This window comes from Hipposideros armiger, unplaced genomic scaffold (assembly GCF_001890085.2).
Source record: "Hipposideros armiger isolate ML-2016 unplaced genomic scaffold, ASM189008v1 scaffold_24, whole genome shotgun sequence".
NCBI classification, from domain to species: domain Eukaryota; kingdom Metazoa; phylum Chordata; class Mammalia; order Chiroptera; family Hipposideridae; genus Hipposideros; species Hipposideros armiger.
This window is the reverse complement of record NW_017731374.1, coordinates 4,608,925-4,621,621: the sequence shown is the minus strand read 5'-3', so window position 1 is coordinate 4,621,621 and position 12,697 is coordinate 4,608,925. Positions and strand designations below refer to the sequence as shown.

The 12,697-nt window shown below is 39.6% G+C and overlaps 1 protein-coding gene across 1 annotated transcript in view; it reads left to right on the top strand.

Moving 5' to 3' along the window:
• ECPAS (Ecm29 proteasome adaptor and scaffold) overlaps positions 1-12,697 on the top strand; it is a gene marked incomplete at its 5' end in the record, with an annotated part of 107,786 nt that overhangs the window by 1,426 nt on the left and 93,663 nt on the right. The gene's annotated exons all lie outside the window — the stretch shown is intronic.

Genomic DNA, 12,697 nt, shown 5'->3' with positions numbered 1-12,697 from the left:
CCGGACGCCACCGCCGTTGCTTGTAGGCCTCAGGTTTGCACCGTCACGTTGCGAAATTGAAACCGGAGCCCCGGGCGGAGCCACCTCCGCCCGCGATCCGCCCGGCGCAGGGGTAGGGGGAGCCCAGCCCCCTGCCCGCGGTGCCCGGGCCGGCGGACTTGCCCGAACCCCAGGGTGGCGGGCAGTGTCTACCCATCCCGTCTGTCCCCGCTGGGGCCGCGAGTCCCAACTGTTGGGCGAGTTACAGAAATGGAGCTTTCGGGGAGGGGGAGAAGGTGCCTTTCTGTGACACCACAAAAAAAAAATCAGCGGAAAGGTCAAAAATAGGCGTTGACCCTCAGGTGGACCAGGAAGGACAGGAGGGCAGAGAGGGTCGCGGCGCTGGCCGCAGGCGAAGCCACGGGGTGACGGTACTTTCAGAAAGGAGAGCCAGTGCACACTGGACCTGAAACGTTGCAATTTTCCAGGGAACGACGACCCACCTTCGGGGAGATCGGTGGTCACCCTCAATCTCAAGCCGCCCCGCCCTCCTCCCGGGTTGGCCTCGATGCTTTGTGGGAAGTGTAGTCCCAGGGCGTCTCCGGCCCTCGATGGGGTCATAAAAATTCAGTTTTCCTAGGACGTGTAAGAGAATTTTTCTGATTGTGTTGGGGGTGGTTAGATGAAATGCTTAAGGTTGAGGTTTTTTTTTTTTTTTTTTTTGGTGGTGGTGGTGGTTTGTTTCCTTCATGTCGCCCTCAGTTTATGACAAAAACAAGAAAGGTGTTATTTAGGAATGATGTGAGTTTTAAATGGAATGAAGCATGGGCAAGGTGTCCCAAGCTTTGTGAAGTTGCTGCTGTTACAGCCCCTTCTGAATTTTCCATGTGAAAGTAGTTATAAACATAATTTCTGTTTCTTTGGTGCTTGGCAGTTTAAAGGTACATTTATGTGCATGATCTCACTTTTGCCCTTATAACAACCTTATGAGACAGGTAGGAATTATCCCTGTTTTAAAGAGGAGGCAGGGAGGGATTCGGAGAGATGAAGTTCCTTGCTGTTTTAACACAAAACTGGTGTAGCAGGAGTAATGTTGGCTCATTTTGAAGCTGAAATAAACAATTGGGGTGACCCTGAGCAGGATGGAGCGGCTGACTAGACAAGGTCTCATGGTGTGCGGTTAAGAGAGAGACTTGGGCTGATAGAGTGTTAATTGTTTGTCTGTCTGGAATACCACCAGGCCTTCTGGGGAGATCAGTTCTCTTAATTTTTTTCCTTCTATTTTTTGTTATTGTGGTAAAATACATATAACATAAATTTTACCGTCATCACCATTTTTGAGGGTACAGTCCATATTGTTGTGCAGCCATCACTATGATCCATCTCCAGAACTCTTCATCTTGCAAAACTGAAACTCTGTATCCATTAAATCCTAACTCCCTATTCCCCTCTGCTCCCAGCCCCTGGCACCCACCATTCTACTTGTGTCTATGATTTTGGCTATCCTGGGTATCTCGTGTAAGTGGAATCATACAGGATTTGTCATTTTGTGGCTAGCTTTGTTTCACTTAACATAGTCTTTAAGGTTCATCCATATTGTAGCACGCGACAGGATTTTCTTCCCTTTCAAGGCTGAGTAATGTTCCATTGTATGTATATATCACATTTTCTCATGCATTTCATCTGTCGATGGACACATGGGTTACTTGTATATTTTAGCTATTGTGAATAACGCTGCAGTGGACATGGTTCACGCGTAGCTTTTTAGAGACCCTGCTTCCAATTCTTTTGGATATATATACCCAGAAGTGGGATTGTTAGATCATATATATGGTAATTCTATTTTAATTTTTTGAGGAACTGCCATTCTGTTTTCCACAGTGGCTGTACCATTTTATGTTCCCACCAACAGTACGTAAGGGTTCCAATTTTTCCACGTCCTCAGCAACATGTTATTTTCTGCATTTTTGATAGTACCCATCCCAGTGGGTGGTGTGAAATTAAAATTTTTATACTGTATGATATCTGAGTTCCGGTTGTACCACTAAACATGTTAAAATCTGAACTACCAGTTGGAATGGTGAAAAAAACTAGAGGAAGAATTGAATATCATTTTAAAGTGGCTGACATAGTTGTATATACTTGTATGCATTGTGTTCCTGTACATTAGGTACCTGTTAAAAGTGCTGGTAGCACTTCTTGTTAATGAATTTCCTGGCTTTAGCAGCTACTGGAAAAGTTAGGAACAAATTGTTCCGACCTTTGCTTTTCCATTGTTTTGTTTGGTCAAATTATCAATCGTCTATCACAGATACCTGTTGACTTGGTTTCTGTATTTTTTTCAGAAAGATTAAATACTTGGCAGTTAGTTCCTTAGAATAATGTAACTTGAAATCTCTCTCTCTCACACACACACACACACACACACACACACACACACACACACACACGGTAAGAAGTTTCAAATAAACCACTTTTAGTTTCAGAATGGCTATAATAAAAGGATAGATGGCTGACAAAAAGGTGCTTTTGAAAATTCTGCCATAAAAAAGGAGCTGAATATCTGAATATTTGCTGGCTATTATTTTTGTCTAGTAGATAATAAAAGCAAGCTACTAGATGACAGCATTGTTTTTTCTCTTAATATTTTATTGTAAAAAATTTCAAAAACAGAAGTTGAAAATGAGCATTCATATACCTACACTTAGATTCTACATTTGACATTTTACTAGCTTTATCACATATTTGTCCATTTTTCAATCCATATTGAAAATTTTTATTTTATTTTTTTATTTAAAAAAGATTGTGGTAAAATACACATAACATAAAATTTATCATTTTAACCATATTTGAATGTGCATTTTAATGGATGTACTCAATCCATTTTTTTGATGCATTTCAAAGTAAATTGAAAACATCGGTACACTTCCCCTTAAATATTTCAGTACTAGTGTTGTTTTAAGTGCTTCGTGTATATTCTTTTATTTGTCAAAACAATCCTAAAAGTTAGGTAAAATTATTGCTGTTTTCTGGAATGGGAAATAGGCTTTTTAGGTTCCCAAGGTCCTGCAGCTAGCAAGTGACAGAGTTGGAGTTGGATCCCAGGTGTCTTCAGACTCCAGAGTGCACTCATAGATGGCTGTTAGGCCAGGTTACCTGTGTGCCATAGTCTGTTAATGCTGATGAAACAATCAAGTCAGATGCTCTGCTAAATTCTCTGCCAAATGTTACTTTAATCCAATGATTTGACTGCTATTTAACATTGCTGTGGGGTACAAAAGAAACACCAACGAATTAGATAATGCTAAAGTAATATTATCATCTGTGGTTCTCAGGTCTTTATTTAGAGATGTATATAGCTGGTAACACTGTTTCCATAGATTTCAAGTAACCTTTTTTTTTTTTTTTAAACCTTTACATTGAAGAGATATACATGTTATAAATTTAAATTAAATCTATAGCTGCTTTCAATTGTATCTGTGCCATACTTCGTAGGAGCTCCTGAGAAGCAGAATGGACTGTTAGGGTTGTATTTAATTTAATTTAATTTTTATTTAGTTATTTTAATTTTATTTATTTATTTTTGGAATAGTAGCATTTATGTATGAGAGTTGGCAAAAGGTAAGCAGGATAATCTTGAGTTGGGATTTGTTAGAATGTTTGCACAAATATGTGATTGTCACTTTGAGCCAGGTGATTGTAATGGAATAATTAGTAAAGTTAATGTTTGTTGAAGGCTTAACCATGTGTTCTAATCACTTTGTACATATTAACTGATTGAGTCCTTACACCAGTGTTCCCTGTGAATTTGGTACTATTATTGTGTCAGTGGTAGGGCTTCCCTCATGTTATAGAGTTAGGGTTTCAACTCTGATTTCAAAGTTTGGTAATTCTGCTCTACCACTGTATTTACTCTCGCTGAAAGGGAAAAATACAGGTTATAACAAGTCACCATGGCTTTTTTTCCACCGTGTCTTGCTAGCTTCTAGAAGAAATGTCCTGTAGTGTATAAAATTTGGCAATATTCAGATGTTATATTGAATAGAACATATTCGATTTTTGGGTAAGATGCCGAAATAGAGAACAGTTAGTTCTGACTGTTAAAGGCAGTTATGAAATCTAGTCTGTAAATTACTTAAGGTCATAGTCTGTAGTTTTTGTTTTGTTTTGTTTTCTTTATATGTAGGGTGATAAAGTTGTTTGGAATGAAATGAAATTCAGTGCAGGGTATATGTGGTTTAGTTTTTCTTCTAATATTATATCCTCTGCCAGTCCATGAAAGAGTTGAACATTGTGAGCACATTTTAGCGAGTAGGGCGATTTCTGACAGAGGGAAGAAAGCATTTGAGACTTTTCACCTGGTCAGCTGTTTAGTGGTTTCATATTCAGGGTTTTATAATTATAAGGCAGCCTTAGTATCTGATCTTTATTGGGACAAAGACAACTCGTGAAGGAGTAACAGCCTGTAATCTTAAAGCACACTGACACTATTCAATTGACGATTGGACATAGCCGTGGGAACTTCATTTGCAAAAGTTGGCCAGATAATCAACATGTCAAATACCATTCTGAGCGTCTCTGCTGTGCTAGAGAGATGGTTGCTTTATGACAGCCATATGTGCAACTGAGTTGATCTTTGTATCATCTACATTTTGGTTACTTAACCAAATAGGTTAGGTTAAAATGGAAAATAACGATATTTCTGTTTTTAAAAAAGTCAACTTATACTTTTTCACTTCTATCCCATTCTGTTTTGAATTATGCTTTCAGTAAACTGTAATATTTAATAAAGGCCAGTGTCAATGAGAACAGTTGGCACTGGGGCATTCGACCTTGTTCAGAAGATAGATGTTAAAATCGTAGGCACTGGCCAGTGTGCTCAGATGGGCTGATCCAAGTTGCTCATCTCTGGTTTCAGGCTTGGCCAATCTCTGCTTTGATACTTGCCATCTTATATGGCTTGTTTTCCCCACACATTTATCAATTCCATAAACAGACTTTAAAAATTGACTAACTTACAGTCCTGTCCTCGCAGTGCTTAGAATTCAATGTAAAGACAGATTTAAATATAACTATAAGTAGCAAATATGAAGCATGATATGAAAAATGTCTAACACAGTTCTTTGAAAATGTCAAAAAGTGAGACAGCATTCCAGGCTAAGGGAATAGCTTGAGCTAAGACAGGGGTTGAGAAATGTTGTGTATTTTCAAAGAAAGTTGCAGTAAGTCTGATGTTGCTGGAATGGGGGTGCTATGGCTGTTTGAAGTACTGGGGAAGAAGGTAAGGTTTGGAGTTTGAGACTTGGCCCTTTATTTTCTTCTTTGAATAAAATATACTTTATTATTTTATTGAGTTTTTATTTTATTTTTCTATTCGTTTCAGGTATACAAAGCAACATAATGATTAGACCTTTACACACCCCCACACAGTGAGAACCCCACCAAGTCTACTACCCCTCTGACACTGTACATAGTAGCTATTCCAATACCATTGACTATATTCCCAATGCTGTACTTTACATCCCATGACTATGCATGTGTATTTTTAATTATAGTTGACACTCAGTATTGTTTTCTATTAGTTTCAGGTGAGACTTGGCCCTTTCTGCCTTTTACTATTTGGGATCTTGGGAAAATTACCTTATCTTTGTAAGTCTCAGTTTATCATAAAATTGGAATAAGAAATACTCATAGAGTTAGGATTAATGTATGTGAAAATGCACTGTATAAACAATTAAGCTGTATATGAATTATTATTTTTAGTGGGGGGGCAGTAGATGAAGCTTGGAAGACAGGTTGGGACCAGCTTGTATAGGAATGCCAACACTACTAGTTTGGACTCTGAGCTGTAGACAGTAGAGAAGCATCAGAGGCTTTTAAGCCAGGGGTGTGATGTGAATAGATCTGTTTTATAAGGATAACAGGTGGCAGTGGGGTAACTGATTACAAGGAGAGCAGCAAGACTAATTAGGAGGGTATCACAGTGGCCAGGAAGAAGTTTAGCGTCTGAATTGGGGTAGTGGAAGTTTATTTGGCAAGGAGGTAATATAACCTAGAATCCCTAACATAGGCAGAAATTGTTGGCCAAGCAGATGAGGGTTATTCAAGAGAGGGAGGAGTTAGAGATGATTCCAAGAATCTTCCTAAGAGATTAGGGGGACGGAAGGGGTGGATAGAGGGAGATAGAGGTGGGAAAAAAGGTTTGTGTTAACAAATAAATTATTTGTTGAATGAATGAGTGGAATTATTGAGGCACCCATGTTGAGCTGTTTAGGGAGAATGTTTTGAATACTGGCTAAAACCTCTGGCATTGAAGTCAGAGCTGGTTTTGAATCCTTGCTCTGCTACCTTTTAGTTAATGTCTGGAATAAGAGACCTAACTTTGGGCCTTGGTTTTTTGTCTGTGAAATGGGATAATAACAAAACCTGTTTTACACAGTTGTTATAAGAATGGGAAGAGATGATGCATGGTAAGAACTTGGCATAGTGCTAGGCATGTGTGAGAACTTTGGTTCTGAAGCTTGGAAGCGTGTGGGGATGATGGTGGAGTCACGGGAATGGTCAGATCGTCCAGAGGACAGCTCTGGGGGCTTTGTCTTGAAAAGACGAAGAATCAGGGAAAGGGATCAGGCGTGCTGAGAAGGGGCGAAGGGTCCTAGAGATACGACTGTTAACCATGTACGTTCTCAGTTGTAATATGCTAGTAACTTGTGTGCTCACCTACTGATACACTTCTTGTAAAACTATTATATAATTCAGATACTTTCTTTCAATTTTAATGTAAGGTTTTATATGTTGATGATATATACATTTGTACATATATAATAAAATATATGATGTTTTGGTATTAGAGTTTTTTAGTTTTCAGTGAATAATTACCAGTGTATTTTTTCAGTATTAGCATATTACTTTTACACAGTAAATTTTATTTATGAACACATTCATTTCTCCAATTTGGTAATCACTATAATTTTTTCCCCTCATTCTGAATTTGCAAAGTGGGGCATCAAATGAGATCTTTTAGCATAGAAATGAAAAGTGCTTTAAAAAAAGAAATGGTAGCTATGAGTATAAATCTTTTAATTGTTTTTTTTCCTGGTGTTCTAAACAATAGATTCTTTATACAGTTGCATATGTACGAGTGGATGAACATACCATTGGTCCAGAGGAGTTTTGTCACGACTGGATAAACCATGTATCACATTGATTGTAGAGGTTAGTAGATTTAGTTCCTCAGGATGTGTACATTTTTTTGTAGTAGTGTTTAAAATGCCTAGGTTATCAAGCAGCACTTTCCCCTCAAGATCTTCATGGGTTTTTCTCTGTTTCTAGCTATCCTGAGAGAATCAGGGAAGTTCGTTTCATGTTAGTTTGTATAGGCCTGAAGCCTCTATTGTCTGTCATTACATAAACATATTTTTAAAAAATTAGCAAGAGAGAGAAAAAGGATAAAAATTGAAGGTGTTACTTAGCAGTGTGCACAATGAAAAGACCGTTGGTTTACAAGTAATGTCTGCAACAACCACAAGAAAAATGGTTTTATATGCTCCAGGAATGTCATCATGAAGGTAATTGTTTTATTTGTGGAAAGACGTATTGAGAGAAGCATTATCCTGGTAATTGGATAGTCCTAATTCTCCCATTTTGACATGCACTGTGATGGAAAAACCATTTAATTCTACTTCATTCTGAGGCTGAACAAGAGTATGGTGTCAGTTTCATTCTTGGATGATATTGGATGGTCCTTTGATTGAAACTCAGTAAGTTCAGATTGTAATTCTCAGATATCATGAGCTCAGTATCCTGTGAGTACCAGGGTTTTTGTAGCTTCATTTCAAAGGTGCGTTTTGTTGCTATCTTCTAATTTAACTATTGGGACCCCCCCCTCCCCGTACATTGTACTGTTTTTCAGTATGTATATTGCTGATGATGGTATATGTTGATTTAATTCATTTAGGTGGAATTTTGAGGGATGGAATGAATGGAATATTTTATAGACCAAAGTTCAACTTTATAACAACTTTTGCTACTTCTCATGTCTTCATTCCATCATAGAGAAATGGAAAATTGGGAGGTTGGAGGAATTGTTTAGAATTGATTAGAAGAGAAATGACATTGTTTATTTGCTCTTAGATTCTTTCTTAGAGCTTTTCAGCCTGTGATAGATGTGTTATGATATACCGAAGGCAAGCAGGTCAAACCACAAATGCTGGGATTTAAATAGTGACTGAAATAAAGAACATTCTAGAGTTTACACATCAAAATGAGCATTGCCTTCAGTAAATAGCTGCTTTGGGTGGATCTTAACTATCATACACTTGACTTTTATGCAGTCTGAACTCTTGCATAGTATATATTATCTCTTCTAAGCCTGCTTTCATAAGCTAATCTTTCTGCTCATCAGTTTACTAACACTGATTTCTAACTGGGTATCTGCCATCTGCTGTCTCTGTAGGAAAGGTCTTGTTTGGGAGGTGGGAGTGTTTGTGGACCTCAGTACATCTGGAGTCTTTTCATTAAATCTAGGGTACAGATGAGGGCTGCTATCTCCTCACTTGGCCCAAACCTGCCAAACTAACCCTAGAACTTCTTCTCTCCCTTTGTGTGTGTGTGTGTGTGTGTGTGTGTGTGTGTGTTGGGGGAAGAGGGGCAGTCGGGAAGGGAGTGTGTGAGCAGGGAGGAGCAGTCTTGCTGTGGGCTGTGCTGGGTTGGTTGGTTGGTTGGTGGGGGGTGGGGCTTAAAGTAGCCTCACGACATATGCATAAATCTAGGACTTCTGAAGTGGCAGGAGAAGAAGGACTCCCCTTCCCCGCCCAGAGTCTAGTGACTAGTGCATCCTTATGCAGGGGTTTCCATATTGTAGTATCTGCCTGGGCCCTGGAGGTAAGACAGATGGGCTAGGGGATAGGAAGGTGGCCTGATTGCCATAATCCTGAGTGGAAGGGGTGGTACCAGCCAGGGACTGTGTTAGACATTCTCCTTTTAAGTCCATTTGTATTTAAGTATAGTTCCTTTTTAAAAGGTGGGGGAGGGGGAAAGGCTATTTAAAAACTAAGGAGTAGAGATCACAATTCTAAGCGTTAATTCCTAAAGGAGTATCCTGCTGGCCTGATTTGGATTTGCCAAGTATTAGAGAGGTGTTCAGTGATTTGAAATGGTATATAGGAATCAATAAATATGTGGGCTTTACCCGGTAGTACCTGGTTAGATTTATAATTCACAGGATTTATCTGCCAGAAATGATTATTACATACAAAATCGAGATGCTAGCTAGAGCTTCTTTATTTGTCATAGTTTCGGCTTCAAACTCCTAATTGCAGAGATTGTCAAAGTTCAGAGGTATTCATCCTCCCCTCTATCAGATCCAATTTTTGTGAATTTCCTATAATTTAGTCTACTTATGCGTTTCCTAGCTTCTGGGCTCCCTTTTCTGAAAATGATGTTTTGGTTCGATCTAGGTCAGCTTGGACATGAAACCCACCTGCTTCCCTGGTATGCACACAAACACAATCCTCTTTCCCAAGCATTTCAGGAATTTAGTTAACTATTGAAGTGAAGATATGTGAGTCATGGGAAAGAAAGGCCTTGCTGTAGGGCCTTGATTTTCCTCCCTTTTGCTGGTTCCCCCCCCCCCCCCCCCCCCGTCTTTTTTTTTTTGCCCCCTCTCCTTCTCTGCAATAACTACCGAGCCCTCCTGATTTGGAGCAGAACAGTCCTGCCACACAGTCAGACCTTACAGAATTTCTTTCCTTCTCTTCTTTCTCCTCTTCTTTTTCTGAAACAATCCTAAGCACTTGTCATAATGCTAAAAACCAAACAGTCCCTTTTCCAAGAGATTCTGATGTCAGGTGGTACAAATTGCCACCAATCTCCTCCTTTCCCTTGCTGTAGATGTTAGCTGTATAAACTTCTAAACAGCTTTTCTAATGCAGAGGAAGTAATGTTTCATACATTCAACAGGCAATTGAGCAACCAGCCTATGCAAGGCACTGAGTTAAGTGCTGGGATGCGAAGAGATTATATCAGTTTCTCAACCTGGGGAGCTCTAGTGATGATGGATGGAGTGAATGAGTAGGCAGTCAAGTGGACTCAGTCAAGTCACACCGCAAAGAGCTGTTGTGGTCCAGAGTAGGGAAGAGTGTGCAGTTACATAACGTACAACAAAAGGTAACTAGTGGCAGGAGAGATGTAGCAAAGGTTGTGGGAGTTTGCAGGGCCAGGATGGGATGTATAATTGGGCAGCATGTAATATTTGGGCTGGACCTTGAATAGGGAGGATTTGGATGTGTGGAGAGAGGAGATGGTTGGGAGAGTATTTCCAGGTGAGGGACTTGGTTGACTGGGCCCCGAGAACATATGGTACACTTAATAAGCTATTGCCATTTGAATAGCTGTTGGGGAGTGACAGGATGTAGGGTTGAGAAGGTCCCTTGAGGCTAAAATCTTAGGAAGGACTTCCTCTCTCATCTGATAGTCACCCTAGGCATGTGTTAGCTGCTTTTTAAAAAATGTATTTTTTTAAATGTATTTTTATAGAAATACGTCTTTTTTTTTTTCCTTGGCAAAGACCTTCCATTTGTATTTGGACCCAGTTGTAAACTGGCTTAAGCAAAAATGAGGTTCTTATTATAAGGAATCAGGAAGTCTTACGGAAACAAGAGGGGCCTTCAAGAGGGGTTTGGAACTAAGAACTGGAAGTCATCCAGTTCTTCCAGTTTCTCTCCGCGCCTCCATGCTACTCTTTCTTCGGACCAGCTTCTTCTGATTTTGTGCTCCTTAGGACAGGCTGAAGATGCCCATGTCACATCTCGTGGCTTACTCTTAACAGGTCTCGGCACTCACAGGAGGCTTGACTCTTTGGTCCCAATTCTGAATCCCTGAGGAAGGGATGAATCGAGTGAGGGACCCATCCTGACAACGTTGACTGTGGCCAGGGTACAAAGCCACGCTGTGCATAGTTGTCTAGTAAGGCTTAGAATCATCCCCACCCATTTCCTTTGCTTCCACCTTACTGTAATTTAGCATACTAGAAGGAACATGGGGTTTGGAGTTCCATTGCCTGGAGTTTGAACCCTAGCCCTGCCACTTACTACCTTTTTAATCTTGGTCAATGTTCTTAATGAATTCTAGCTCTGTTTCCTCATCTGTAAGTTGGAGTTAATGTCACCTACTTCAAAAAATAGTACTTTAGAGGGAGGTACTGTGCTCTAGTGTATATTGGAGGGTAAAGACTTCTTAGGTTTAACTTATAAGTCTGTGTCTCATTAGCTTGATGACCTTTGGCAAGTCAGTCAGACCTGGAGCTTCAGTTTTTCATGCATTAATCCAGACAATAGCTGCTCATCCCACAACGGTTTTCTAAGGCTCAGAAGGCCGTGTGAGTGCTGGCCGAGTGGCTCAGTTGGTTAAGAGCTTGCTCAAGAGTGCGAGCTCTGAGCAACAGGGTCGCCAGTTCGATTCCCGGCCCGAGCTGAGCTGCTGCTGATCTGCCAACAGGTGGCAGGATGGCTCAGTAAAAAAAAAAAAAAAAAAAAAAGGCCACCTGAAACTGCCTGGTGACTACAATGTATTTACATATGTGGTGTGAATCAGAAGAAAATAAGTATCACTGGGGAGAATGTTTCCTAGTGAAATTCTGTTATAGTCTGGTATACTTCTCTGGTTACTTGACATACCTTTCTCAAAATATCCTGTAGCTTTAGGTTATTAATTGACTTATGATACAGTGAGCAGGTCTAGGTATTCTCAGCTTTCAATCTCAGCTTCCAATTTAGGCCTCTAACTTGATATTTAAAATTTACTTTCATATTCAGAAAAAATAATGTTCTTTGTAGAAAATTTATGGAACCTTAAAAAAATCTGAAACCTACCACCCTGAAATAAAACCATTTGCTCTTTTTAATTCAAGGTTTTCATGCTCATGGAGTAAGTTAGTGATCATAGAATTAAACAAGCCAAAAAAGAATCTGAAATTCTGAGGGATACTCAGTACCTTAAATATGGTCCTTTCCTCATTCTTTTTAACAGTGTATGTTTTTCTTGTACACTTTCAAAGGAATGTTTGATGTTTGTTATGAAAAGGTGACACATCTAAGGAAACTGATTTATTGCTTTTTCTTTGTTTTTTTCCCCCCTTAAGTGATGATGTGAGTGAAAAACTGGTATTTGCTGGTTTTTCACCCTGTGAGAACATAGCTTTTCCTCCTTAACTCAAAGTCAAAGTTGTATTTTTCTGGAGAGATCTGGAGAGTGAGTGGTTTATGTGGACAGTTTTATTTCTCACGAATAATTACACATTTTCAGAAGTATCAGTGGCTGATGGTGGGTAACACCGAAGTAAAGTCCTTAAAGGTTTGTTGGTCATTTATTCCTTTAGGGGTAGAAGGAGGGAAGGTCTTTTATTTCTTTTTAGAGATGGAGAAACTAAAGACAGGCGAATAATTTGAATTAGAAAATTATTTAATGGAAAGTAAATGAATATATTTATTTAATTTTTTTTGTAGAGGGCAGTGTCACTGGCCCTCATATGTGGGATCCAAACCAGGGCCCTCTGGCTTCCCAAGCCAGTTCTTAACCAACGCGCCACTCGGCCGGCCCTATTTATTTATTTTTTATTTATTTATTTTTTAAGATTTTTATTGGGGAATTGGGGGATGGGAACAGTGCTGGGGAATTGGGGGAAGGGGAACAGACAAGTTGCTGTCGTTTTGTTCTTCAG